Here is a 13,502-nt window from a genome sequence, read left to right on the forward strand (position 1 = left end):
AGCTGAAGAATTATTGGCTAGAATAAGCCGGAATCATGATGATTGGAATACACCTGAACCAACTCCAACGCCAATATTGAAGAAGAGGGGTTTAATTGAACTGAATGATGAAGATATGAGGGAAGCTAAAAAGTCTCTCAAGGAGAAAGGTATTAATTCCGAAGATGTGAAGAGTCTACCTCCCATAGAAGATATATGTGAGATAATTCCCCCTTCATCCATGATTGAGGTAAACTCCCTTCAACGCTTTACTAGGGAAGATATTCCGTATTCGAAACCTCCTGCGCAATGCTTAGATGAGTTTGATAATTATATTGTTAAGCAAGAAAATTTTAATATGAGAGTAGAGAATCATCTAATGGAAAATTCTCAAGCTATTAGCAATTTGCATGATATTGTGGAGAGAACCTCCAATGATGTTAAGATGCTTGTTAAACATTTTCAAATGGTTCAAACCCAAATTGATCAACTCACTAAAGTGCAAAATGACTTGTTAAAAAATAATTCTAAAGAGAAACATGCTGATGAAGTAACAACTAGAGGTGGTGTCTCTACCCAGGATCCTCTATATCCTGAAGGGCATCCCAAAAGAATTGAACAAGATTCTCAACGAATTGAACCTAGTGCTCCTTCTAAGAAAAAGAAGAAGAAGAAACATAAAAATGTTGTAGAATCCTCTGAACTTGTTAATGATCCTAATAGTATTTCTATTTCCGATGCTAAAACTGAAAGTGGTAATGAACATGATAATGATAATTATAAGAATGATGCTCCTGATAAAGAAGAAGTTGAAGATGAACCTGAAAAGCAAGCTAAAAATAAAAAGTATACTAAAGAAGATTTTATTGCTAAGAAACATGGTAATGAAAGGGAACCTTGGGTACAAAAGCAAATGCCTTTTCCTGCTAAGAAACTAAAATCAAAGGAAGAAGAACACTATAATAAATTTTGTGATTGGATGAAACCTTTATTCTTGCAAATCCCTTTGACTGATGCTATTAAATTGCCTCCTTATTCAAAGTATATGAAAGATATTGTTACTAACAAAAGGAAAATCCCCGATGAGGAAATTTCCACTATGCTTGCTAATTACTCTTTCAATGGTAAAGTTCCAAAGAAGTTGGGCGACCCAAGTATACCTACTATTCCTTGTTCTATTAAGAATAATTATGTTAAAACTGCTCTATGTGACCTGGGAGCCGGTGTTAGTGTTATGCCTTTTTCTCTTTATAAGAGACTTTATTTAGATAAGTTGATACCTACTGATATATCTTTGCAAATGGCTGATAAATCTACTGCTATTCCTGTTGGTATATGTGAGGATGTTCCTGTTCAAGTTACTAATAACTGCTTGATATTAACTGATTTTGTTGTGTTGGAAATGCCTGAAGATGATAACATGTCTATTATTCTTGGGAGACCTTTTCTTAACACCGCAGGGGCTGTTATTGATTGCAATAAAGGAAAGGTTACTTTCAATGTTGATGATAAGGAGCATACCGTCTATTTCCCCAAGAGGATTGATAAAGTATGTGGAGTCAATACTATTTCTAATGTGAGAACTATCAAAATTGGAACTATTGATTGTCCTATATATGAGCCTAAAGAAGGATATCAAAGTCTTATGATTGGATCCATATCAATACAATTCAAGGTAACATGATTGATTTGAGGTTTATTTCTTCTTATGCTATGTAAAATTTATTTGGTGGCAAGACTTGATCAACCTTGTTAACAAATACCTTTTATATGCATAGAGGAGGTAAACAACATCTCTTTCTTCCTCCACTTGTTCTACTTGCTGTAGCACTTTTGATTTGCAAAGTTCCTTAGTTAATTAGAGATTTCAAATTTTTTCCTGTCCAGTAATAATAAACTTAATACCCAGAAATGTGCATTTTTCAAAGTTTTCAAAAATTCACAAAAATTATACCGTTGGTCCTATTTTTCGAAAATGCACCTGGGAGCACCTGGGGATGACCAGTGGGGCACCCCAGGGTGGCACCCCACAGGCCGGCGCGGCCAGCAAGGGGGGCGCGCCACCCTGGCATGTGGGTCCCCCTTTGCCCCACTTTAGCATCTCTTCCTCCCAGACTCTTCTCTCTCCCGAAAAAATCGACACCAGCTTTCTCTCACTCGCGTTTTTGCTCAAGAGCTCAGGATTTTTCGATCTCTTTGCTCGGCCCAGATTTCTGTCTGAAATTTGGCACATTTGCTCTCCGGTATGTGACTCCTCCGATTATCCAAGTAGAATTTTGTTTGGTTGAGTATATCTTGAATATTTTGCTGCAGTAGGTAACATGTTTAGTGAGCTTGCATGCTTGTTCTAAGTTGTATAAACTAGTTTTGATGCATGATTAGTACTCTAGCAAGTTCCTATAGTAGTTCCCCTTGATTATATGTCACCAAATCAAATTTTATATTGTTTGTTGAAAAATTTCAGAAAATGGAGTGGAATAGATATCAACTACACCAACAAGAATTGGAGGTGCAACAAGTCATGAGAGTGAACCGCGAAGAGGGAGTATACCCCTCTTACTACCCGTGCACAGATTTCATGAGAAGTGCAGGAATATTGGGAGATGTTCAGAATCTAATTTCTCGTGCAGGGTTGAATGATTTTGTTGATGGAGAACCATGCCAATATGCAAAATTGACTATGTCTGTTGTGCAGGATTTTAAGTTCAATTGGTCGCAATCTAACCCCATGGTTCAGTATAAGATTTATAATAAAACTGTCAACTTGCCATTCAATGATTTTTGTACAGCAATTAGAGTACCGCAATGGGGATCATGTGAGAAGATAAGGGGATCGCCGCGAGAGCTCTTAAGCCTCTTCGAGATGATTTGTCATGCAAGGAGTTTCTCAGAGGATGGTGGTAAAATCACTAGCATTCAACTCCCAGCTATCCGCTACTTTGCTTATTTCATTACTAAATGCGTTCTTGCTAGAAAGAATGGTAGTAAACTATCTATCCAGGATTTAGCTTTTCTAGCTGCTGCACTGCAAGGTAGTAAGACTTATAATTTGGGGGCATTGATAGCTTATAGACTTGCTACTAACCGTGAGAAAGGTGGAATTTGTGGAGGTCTCATCGCCTCTCGTTTACTAGCTTTGCATGGTGTAGAACCTCGCCATCTTGATATTCGACTTTCCGTAGAAAGACTTGACATAGTCTCCATGATTAAACATGAATTTGTTTCTGATTCATCTAACTGGAGTAACCTGTCTTACAAGATAACATTTTACAAGAAGTCTTGGAGAACAACTAAGAAAACTGAAAAACTAGTGAGATTGCCTGCACCTGTTCTATTTAACCTTGATTCCAGGGAGGATTGGTCAGTCACAGAAAGTGCACTGAATGTACACATAGAGGGAGGAGGCCATCATGCAAGAGACAATGTGGAGGAGGCCGAGGAACACCTCGACTCGTCATCCGATGCAGCAAGTTCTTCGCATCAACATTTTGGACATGTGGAGCCTCCGCGCTTTTCTTCTGCACAGGGACCTTACTATGACTACGCCATGCATTATCCACCGGCGAGGAACAGCGACCCTCGCTGGGGTTGAACTCCACTTAGGCCAAAAGCCTAAGCTTGGGGGGAGGTATACCGGCATCACTCATTCTTTGCATATTATGATTGCTGGATACTTGTTTAGTTTGTTTGAGTGGTTTTCTAATGAGAGGGAGATGATATTTGGGGAAGTGCTGCCTGAAAACAGATTCTGGACTGTTACTGAAAAAATTCTCAAAAATAGCCAGAACGATATTTTGCGAAGCCAATTTTTGTGCATGTTCCCCAGGTTGGTATACAACTTTCATTAGTTGAACACTTTTCTATTTGAGCAGTGGAAGAATTTCTTAAAAATCGAGTACTGTACTGCTGTCAAGTTTGATGAATTTCTGCTGCTTTGTGTTTATGTGACTCTTCTAGTTTGCCATTTCTTTTTTTTGCTTTGTTTCTTTCCTAAAACACAAAAAGACCAAAAATATTTCTATTTTTCTCTCCATCATTTGTTTACTTGGGTTTCTTGCATTTATTTTGCTTTATTTGCTATCGTTGGTTTGCTATAAGAAAATCCAAAAAGATTTTGCTTTGTTTGCTTGTTTCCTTTTGTTCTTGTTTCCAATTCGAAAACTCCAAAAATATTTGCTGTTCTTCTTTGGTTTGTAAAGTTCATCTTGAGTTCAATGGTCTTCGGTGGCTGGAGCGTGGTTTTCATTTCATATTATCCAAGCTACACAAGTGAAAGGCAATAATGACGATCTACGACAATTGGATTGTGGTGAGAGGCTGGTATGAACTCTATTTGTTTTCATTTTTGTACATATACTCATCCATGTGAGCATGCTTAGTTGATTCATGTGAGGTATATGTCATTTGGGAAAGTCTAGTAGTTCATGATCTCTCATATTTAGCTCCAATTTATTAATATGAGTAGCAAGTCATGGATTTTTGCTTGCATTGTTTTATTCATAAGTAGGTATGGCATTGTGGTATCCTCCTTTGAATAATTCATTTATATCGACTTGGCACATGCTCACGCATGCATATGACTGAACAAAAGTCAATTAAGCCTCTATGATTTACATTTCTTCAGAGTTCTTGTATCACTTTTATGCCTCCGTTAATTTATTTTGCCGCAAGCATGATTATGACAGTGACTGCTCTCTTGATTTGTCGCTCCCCAGTCTATTGCTAGCCTTCACTTGTACTGAGCGGGAACGCTGCTCGTGCTTCCAAACACCTGAAAACCAAGTTGTTCCAAAGTGTCCACCATAAATACATATGCATGGCATTTCAAACCATTCAAAGTAAATTCTCATGCGCTACCTTTAAAACCTTCAAAATGCTTCTCAATTTGTGTTAATGTTTCATAGCTCATGAGGAAGTATGTGGTGTTTAACTTTCAACCTTGTCATTTACTTTTGACGGACTTTCTTTATGGACTAGTGGCACATCCGCTTATCCAATAATTTTGCAAAAAGAGTTGGCAATGGGATTCCCAGTCCCAAATTAATTAACCTAAATAGACACTCCTCCATGGTATGTGATTGTTGGACGGCACCCGAAGGATTCGGTTAGCCATGGCTTGTGTAAGCAAAGGTTGTGGGGAGTGTCATCATAATAAAACTAAAATAAAAAGGCACTCCTTCAGGGTATGAGATTGTTGGCAGGCACCCGAGGATTCGGTTAGCCATGGTTTGTGAAAGAAAGGTTGGAAGGAGTGCCACATAAACATAAAAATAATTCATGGGAGCCGCTCTTGGAAGTCCGGTTGGCGAGGTAGTTGGTGTACCCATTACCATTCGTTGACAACAACAAACACCTCTCAAAATAATTTTACTCCTGTTTTAAAAATGAAAAGCTCTAGCGCATGTTAATCCCTGCTTCCCTCTGCGAAGGGTCAATCTTTTACTTTTATGTTGTGTCTCCATCCAGTCTTTGAGCACTATCTTGAGAGCACAACTGTCATTCTTAGTATAATATGCTTGTCCCAAAATATGATTGATTGTGGTATAACTTTGATGCTTTTATCTTTGACAATCACTACTTCTAGTCTTTCTATGAACTTCAGAGGTGCCTAGGCATTTATGTTTTGCCGATCAAATATGGGCAAGCGAGATACCACTTTATCATACTCTCTTATGAACATTGCAATCCTGCTTATATACATGATTCATGATGCTTATTATTAATTGTTGGTACCTCTCTATGATTGACATAGCTATTAGATGATCTTATTTGCATGTATCTTATTATGAACTGCCTAAGTGTTAGCCATAGCATGAGAATATATACATCATATGAACAAATGTGTTCATGAAAGTTGTTTTATCGCTCAGTTGTTAACTGAATTGCTTGAGGACAAGCAATAAGCTAAGCTTGGGGGAGTTGATACGTCCAAAACGTATCTACTTTCCCGAACACTTTTGCTATTGTTTTGCCTCTAATTTGTGTATTTTGGATGCAACTAACACGGACTAACGCTGTTTTCAGCAGAACTGTTCTGGTGTCTCGTTTTTGTGCAGAAATCCAACTTTCAGGAAAATCCTCGGAATTTATGCAGAAGGTCCTATTTTCCCAGAATATTGGCGGAGCCAGAAGGGCAAGCCAGGTGGGGGCCCGAGGGCCCCACACACTAGGCCGGCGCGGCCCAGGAGGGGCCCGCGCGGCCCTAGTGTGTGGCGGCCACGGTCGGCCCCCGACGCCCTCCTTCGGACTACTTATTGCCTTCGACCTAAAAACGCACGGGGAGAAGTGGAAGTCGCCAGTAACTCTCCAGAACGCCGCCACATTGCGAAACTCCGTCTCGGGAGCCAGAAGTCTCCGTTCTGGCACTCCGCCGGGACGGGGAATTGGAGGAGATCATCGCCATCATCAACACCGACGCCTCTTCATCAACCAGCCATGTTTCCCCCATCCATGTGTGAGTAATTCCCCCGCTGTAGGCCGAAGGGGATGGTAGGGATTGGATGAGATTGGTCATGTAATAGCATAAGATTGTTAGGGCATAGTGCCTAGTGTCCGTAATTGGTACTTTGATGATATTGTTGCAACTTGTTATGCTTAATGCTTGTCACTAGGGCCCGAGTGCCATGATCTCAGATCTGAACATGTTATTATTTCATCATGATATTCATTGTTTTATGATCTTACCTACAAGTTGTATACACATGTCGCTGTCCGGAACCAATGGCCCCGAAGTGACAAGAATCGGGACAACCGGAGGGGATGGTAGTGATGTGAGGATCACATGTGTTCACGGAGTGTTAATGCTTTGCTCCGGTACTCTATTAAAAGGAGTACCTTAATATCCAGTAGATTTCCTTGAGGCCCGGCTGCCACCGGCTGGTAGGACAAAAGATGTTGTGCAAGTTTCTCATTGCGAGCACGTACGACTATATATGGAACACATGCCTATTGATTGCTTTGTACTTGGACACCGTTTTATTATTATCTGCAAATGCCCTGCTATGATTGTTACATGAGTTTCTCTCATCCATGCAACGCCCGTTATCCGTCCCCGTGCCTACAGTATTTTAATCCTGCTGTTTACTATAATCACTACTGCTGTCTCGTTACTCATCTGCTGCTGTTATTTCACTATCGCCATCGTTTATAAAACTGTTACTACTGATAAACTCTTGTGAGCAAGTCTGTTTCCAGGTGCGGCTGAATTGACAACTCCGCTGTTAAGGCTTTCAAGTATTCTTTGTCTCCCCTTGTGTCGAATCAATAAATTAGGATTTACTTCCCGCGAAGATTGCTGCGATCCCCTATACTTGTGGGTTATCAAGGATCCATGCTTACCTTTTCATTTTCATATTTTAAACTTGTTTAAATCTTTGTCAAACCTAGGATTTGACCAAAAGATTCAAATGGGCACAAAATTAAAAAAAAATAGAAAAATGAAAAACCAAAGTGCATAGTCTTCTTATGTCATATAGTAAGCATTCAAGTTGATGCATTAACAAAGTTTGGACATATTCAAACCATACAAATCATGTATCTACCCCCTAACCCTAAACTCTGTCTTATGAAATCAATCATGAAGAGAAGTGGTTTTGGGTTTCAAACGTTTAAGCCAAAAGCCCCTTTTTCAAATACTTCAAACTTATTCAAATTTGGTTCAAATTTGAAAGACATACAAGTTATAGCACACATAGTGCATACATTTTCACACATACTGCACTAGATAGATGCTAACCCTATAGCTTGAGGCCATTTGGATGAGGTAGAAAAAATTCTTGGATTAGAATCGTGTTGTTCGAACCCCGTAGTTGGATTTTTTTGAACCTTGATCTGTAGTACTGGGCAAAACCCTAGTTTAACCTATTTAATTATAGATTCGTATATCGATTTTTGTACCTTTTTATTATTACTATGCAGCACATGTGTGTTTGCCCGTCTAGCTAGTGAAACTCGGAGGAAGAGGGATCACTCGGAAGGACAGAAGAAGGGAGAGCATTATGGTGTCTCCCCTTTTTCGGGTGACGATGTTGACTATTGTGCGGGGTTTGTCAGTGAGCAGGAGGAGGTGCGAGCGAGCGAGTCGAGCGAGGCCGAGAATGAGAGAGATTTGATTTTTTTGTGTGAGAGGGACAAACGAAGGATCCTGAAGGACCCAGAGACTTCCAATACGCATCCTGATGCGTCTTCTCTTGACAAAGAAGAGGGCTGGGAGTTTGCGTACCTATTATTGCACGTGACTTGTGCTCACTGAAGTGTGGGACCTCACGCGTGGGCACCACACGTAAGTGACAGACCTGTTGGTGTAAAAACTCGGTTGATTATTATAGTGCATTAGAACAAAGTTTCCTATGGATTCAAGGCTAGGAAATCCAAGTTAACTCATTTACATGACATTATTTTTTCCATGAAGCAAAGTTAACACATCTATCAATTGGTACATTTTGGAGTGACTAAGAAGGATCCAGGCTTACTTATTTGTTTTCACGTGTCAAACTTGTCTACATCTTGGTCAAACCTAGGATTTGACCAACAAGATTCAAATGGGCAGAAAAATAAAATAAAAACAGAAAAATGAAAAACCAAATCACATAGTCTTCTTATGTCATATAGTAAGCATTAAAGTTGATAAACAAGGTCTAGACATATCAAACCATACAAATCATGTATCTATACCCCCTAACCCCTAAACTCTGTCTTATGAAGTCAAGCATGTGAAGATAAGTGGTTTTGGGTTTCAAACATGGAAATTTCAAAAAACTCCCAAAAGCTTCATTTTAGAGTGACTAAGAAGGATACATGCTTCCCTTTTCATTTTCATGTTTTAAACTTGTTTAAATTATGTTGGTCAAACCTAGGATTTGACAAGATTCAAATGGTTACCAAAATTTTAAAAAAAATAGAAAAAAGAAAAAAAACAAAGCAAATAGTTTTCTTATGTCATATAGTAAGCATTAAAGTTGATAAACAAGGTCTAGACATATTCAAGCCAGACAAATCATGTATCTATACCCCCTAACCCCTAAACTCTATCTTATGAAGTCAAGCATGTCAAGAGAAGTGGTTTTGGGGTTCAAACATGGAAATTTCAAAAACCTCCCAAAAGCTTCATTTTAGAGTGACTAAGAAGGATCCATGTTCACCTTTGCATTTCATATTTTAAACTTGTTTAAATCATTATCAAACCTAGGATTTGACCAAGATACAAATGGGTGGGCACAAAATTCAAAAAAATCAGAAAAAATGAAAAACCAAATCACATAGTCTTCTTATGTCATATCGTAAGCATTAAAGTTGATAAACAAGGTCTAGATATATATATCCAAATCAGACAAATCATGTATCTACCCCTGTCGATCTTATGAAGTCTAGCATGAAGAGAAGTCGTTTGGGGTTTCAAACATGGAAATTTCAAGAACATCCCAAAAGCTTCATTTTAGAGTGACTAATAAGGATACAAACTTCCCTTTTCATTTTCATGTTTTAAACTTGTTTAAATCTTGGTCAAACCGCCTAGGATTTGACCAAGATTCAAATGGGCATACAAATTCAGAAAAAAATCAAAAACCAATGCACATAGCATTCTTATGCCATATATACAGTAAGCATTAAAGTTGATAAACAAGGTCTAGACATATTCAAACCAGACAACTCATGTATATATCTAACCCTAACCCTAAACTCTGTCTTATGAAGTCAATCATGAAGAGAAGTGGTTTTGGGTTTCAAACATGGAAATTTCAAGAACCTCCCAAAAGCTTTATTTTAGAGTGACTAAGAAGGATCCATGCTTACCTTTTCATTTTCATATTTTGAACTTGTTTAAATCTTTGTCAAACCTAGGATTGACCAAAAGATTCAAATGGGCATAAAATTCATAAAAAATCATAAAAATGAAAAACCAAAGCATATAGTCTTCGTATGTCATATAGCTAGCAAGCATTCAAGTTGATAAATTAACAAGGTTTGGACATATTGAAGCCATACAAATCATGTATCTACCCCTAACCCTAAACTCGGTCGATCTTATGAAGTCTAGCATGAAGAGAAGTCGTTTTGGGTTTCAAACATGGAAATTTCAAGGACACACATCCCAAAAGCTTCATTTTAGAGTGACTAAGAAGGATCCATGCTTACCTTTTCAATTCATGTTATAAACTTGTTTAAATCATGGTCAACCCTAGGATTTGACCAAGATTCAAATGGGCAGAAAAATAAAAAAATAGAAAAATGAAAAACCAAAGTACATAGTCTTCTTATGTCATATAGTAAGCATATTGAAGTTTATAAACAAGGTTTGGACATATTCAAACCATACAAATCATGTATCTAACCCCTAACCCTAAACTCTGTCTTATGAAATCAATCATGAAGAGAAGTGGTTTTGGGTTTCAAACATGGAAATTTGAAGAACCTCCCAAAAGCTTTATTTTAGAGTGACTAAGAAGGATCCATGCTTACCTTTTCATTTTCATATTTTAAACTTGTTTAAATCTTTGTCAAACCTAGGATTTGACCAAAAGATTCAAATGGGCACAAAATTCAAAAAAAAACAGAAAAATGAAAAACCAAAGTACATAGTCTTCTTATGTCATATAGTAAGCATTCAAGTTGATGCATTAACAAGGTTTGGACATATTCAAACCATACAAATCATGTATCTACCCCCTAACCCTAAGCTCTGTCTTATGAAGTCAAGCTTGAAGAGAAGTGGTTTTGGGTTTCAAACATGGAAATTTTAAAAACCTCCCAAAATCTTCATATTAGAGTGACTAATTAAGAGGGATACAAGCTTCCCTTTTCGTTTTCATGTTTTAAACTTGTTTAAATCTTTGTTAAACCTAGGATTTGACCAAGATTCTAATATATGGGCATAAAATTCAAAAAAAAATGAAAAACCAAAGCACATAGTCTTCTTATGTCATATAGTTAGCATTAAAGTTGATGAACAAGGTTTAGACATATTCAAACCAGACAAATCATGTATCTAACCCCTAACCCTAAACTCTGTCTTATGAAATCAAGCATGAAGAGAAGTGGTTTTGGGTTTCAAACGTTTAAGCCAAAAGCCCCTTTTTCAAATACTTCAAACTTATTCAAATTTGGTTCAAATTTGAAAGACATACAAGTTATAGCACACATAGTGCATACATTTTCACACATACTGCACTAGATAGATGCTAACCCTATAGTTTGAGGCCATTTGGATGAGGTAGAAAAAATTCTTGGATTAGAATCGTGTTGTTCGAACCCCGTAGTTGGATTTTTTTGAACCTTGATCTGTAGTACTGGGCAAAACCCTAGTTTAACCTATTTAATTATAGATTCGTATATCGATTTTTCTACCTTTTTATTATTACTATGCAGCACATGTGTGTTTGCCCGTCTAGCTAGTGAAACTCGGAGGAAGAGGGATCACTCGGAAGGACAGAAGAAGGGAGAGCATTATGGTGTCTCCCCTTTTTCGGGTGACGATGTTGACAATTGTGCAGGGTTTGTCAGTGAGCAGGAGGAGGTGCGAGCGAGCGAGCGAGTTGAGCGAGGCCGAGAATGAGAGAGATTTGTTTTTTTTGTGTGAGAGGGACAAACGAAGGATCCTGAAGGACCCATAGACTTCCAATACGCATCCTGATGCGTCTTCTCTTGACAAAGAAGATGGCTGGGAGTTTGCGTACCTATTATTGCACGTGACTTGTGCTCACTGTGACATAGGCGTCCCAAATGGGCCTGCCGAAGATAGTACCCGGGGTTTACTGAAGGCCCATTACCCGAAAAATAAGAAGATTCGGGAGCCCAAGATACTATTAAGGAAGACTAGAGTTGTAATAGGAAGTGTTATTTATAATCTTACGGGATGAGTTAGAAACCTTCCCGGACTCTGTAACTTGTACGGCACGAATACCTCGGCTCCGCCTCCTATATAAGGGGGAGTCGAGGGACGCAAAGATCATCGAATCATTGTTTAAAACCCTAGTTTCATAATCGTCGAGTACTTTTCGGCTGAAACCTTCGAGATCTACTTGCCCTCTACTTCCAACTAAACCCTAGTCTACAATCCGTAGGCATTGACAAGTAAATACCTTGTCAATTGGCGCCGTCTATGGGAATTAGAGACGTCAAGGATCTGGTCTCGATGGCACGTTCAAGATCATCGACTTCATCAACCGCAAAAATCATCGACTTCATCAATCGCAAGCAATGCAATGGATCGAGGTAAACAGATCGCTACTGGTCCTGTTGATTTTGTTCCTCACCCACCCTCCCGTTTGGATGCATATGCGTATCTGGAGGAGCCTATGGAGATGACGTTCGGAAGGTTTCACTTTCGCGTCGAGAAAGAGGGATCGTATCGTGTCGAAATTCCAATTTCGTCGGGATCGTCGGCGGTCGATTCTGATTTTTCAAGCTATACATCGTCAACCGAAGCAGGAGAGGAAGAAACTTCGTCGTCACGCTTCATCAGCACCAGGGCGAGAGAAAAACTCGCCAAGATCTTCAGCGACATGTCGTTTGAGTCATCTGCGGACTCATATATAAGCGATGGCTCAAGCAGTGTCGACAGCTACAACTTCATCGACAAATCTACTACAGTGGGCAAGGTCTTCGCCAATCTTAACGATGGTGTCACCAAACCCAACATAGATCTGAATACAAAGTATCATCAGATTTATGTCATCGGAGAGCCAAGCCATGACCAAGAAGAAACATCTGAGGCTTTCGACGATTTGGGAAATCCATACGTTGATCCCTCTGATTTGCGACGAGGTCTAGGCAATAAATATATCGGGCCACAGCCGCGAGACAGAGTTCGACTCCCGCAAGCAGCATGGGATAGAGCCGCGAGAGCTATGGATGGCTCAGAACCAATGGCCACCACAGCCACGCCAGAGGAATTACAAGCATATCAATATAGGCTCGCACGAGCTGCAAGGGAATTGGAAAAACAGACAGCTGAGTTAAACAGAAGAAAGGAGGCAGCTTCTGCATCCAGCAGGAGAAGGGCAGAGCTGAGTCGACAATCTAGAACTTTGGGTGATAGCCACAGGGAGGCTCGGAATAGAGCAAGATCGAGGTTACAACACGTACCCGAAGGAGAAAGAGAGCACTTAGTCCAAAACCTCGACATGTCTTTTATGTCGATAGACACAAGAGGAAACATCATCCCTAAGACACCAGAGGCTGGATATATGGCGACACAAGCTTTTATCCTCGCATCTAAACCACCTCCAGGAGATCCAAGGGAAACAATGTACAACATGGCGATAGCAGGAGTTGGAGCCATGGGGACGGCGTTTGTATCAACACCTCCCGAAGGAACAGCAAGGCAAAATAGTCCACGACCTGCGGCAGCAGCAGCAGCAGCTCTTGAAGGACCAAGTGGAGCAAGGGATACGGCAGCACAAGCAAGGGTCGACAGAGCGCGGCAAAGCAGAAGGGAACATCGGCAGTCCCCAGAGTTAAACGACGAGGATATGTGCGGCTTGCCGTGCTTCACGAGGAGAGTGCGAAAAACTCGAGTCCCTTCG

This window comes from Lolium perenne, chromosome 7, assembly GCF_019359855.2.
Source record: "Lolium perenne isolate Kyuss_39 chromosome 7, Kyuss_2.0, whole genome shotgun sequence".
In the NCBI taxonomy this organism is placed as follows: Eukaryota; Viridiplantae; Streptophyta; class Magnoliopsida; order Poales; family Poaceae; genus Lolium; species Lolium perenne.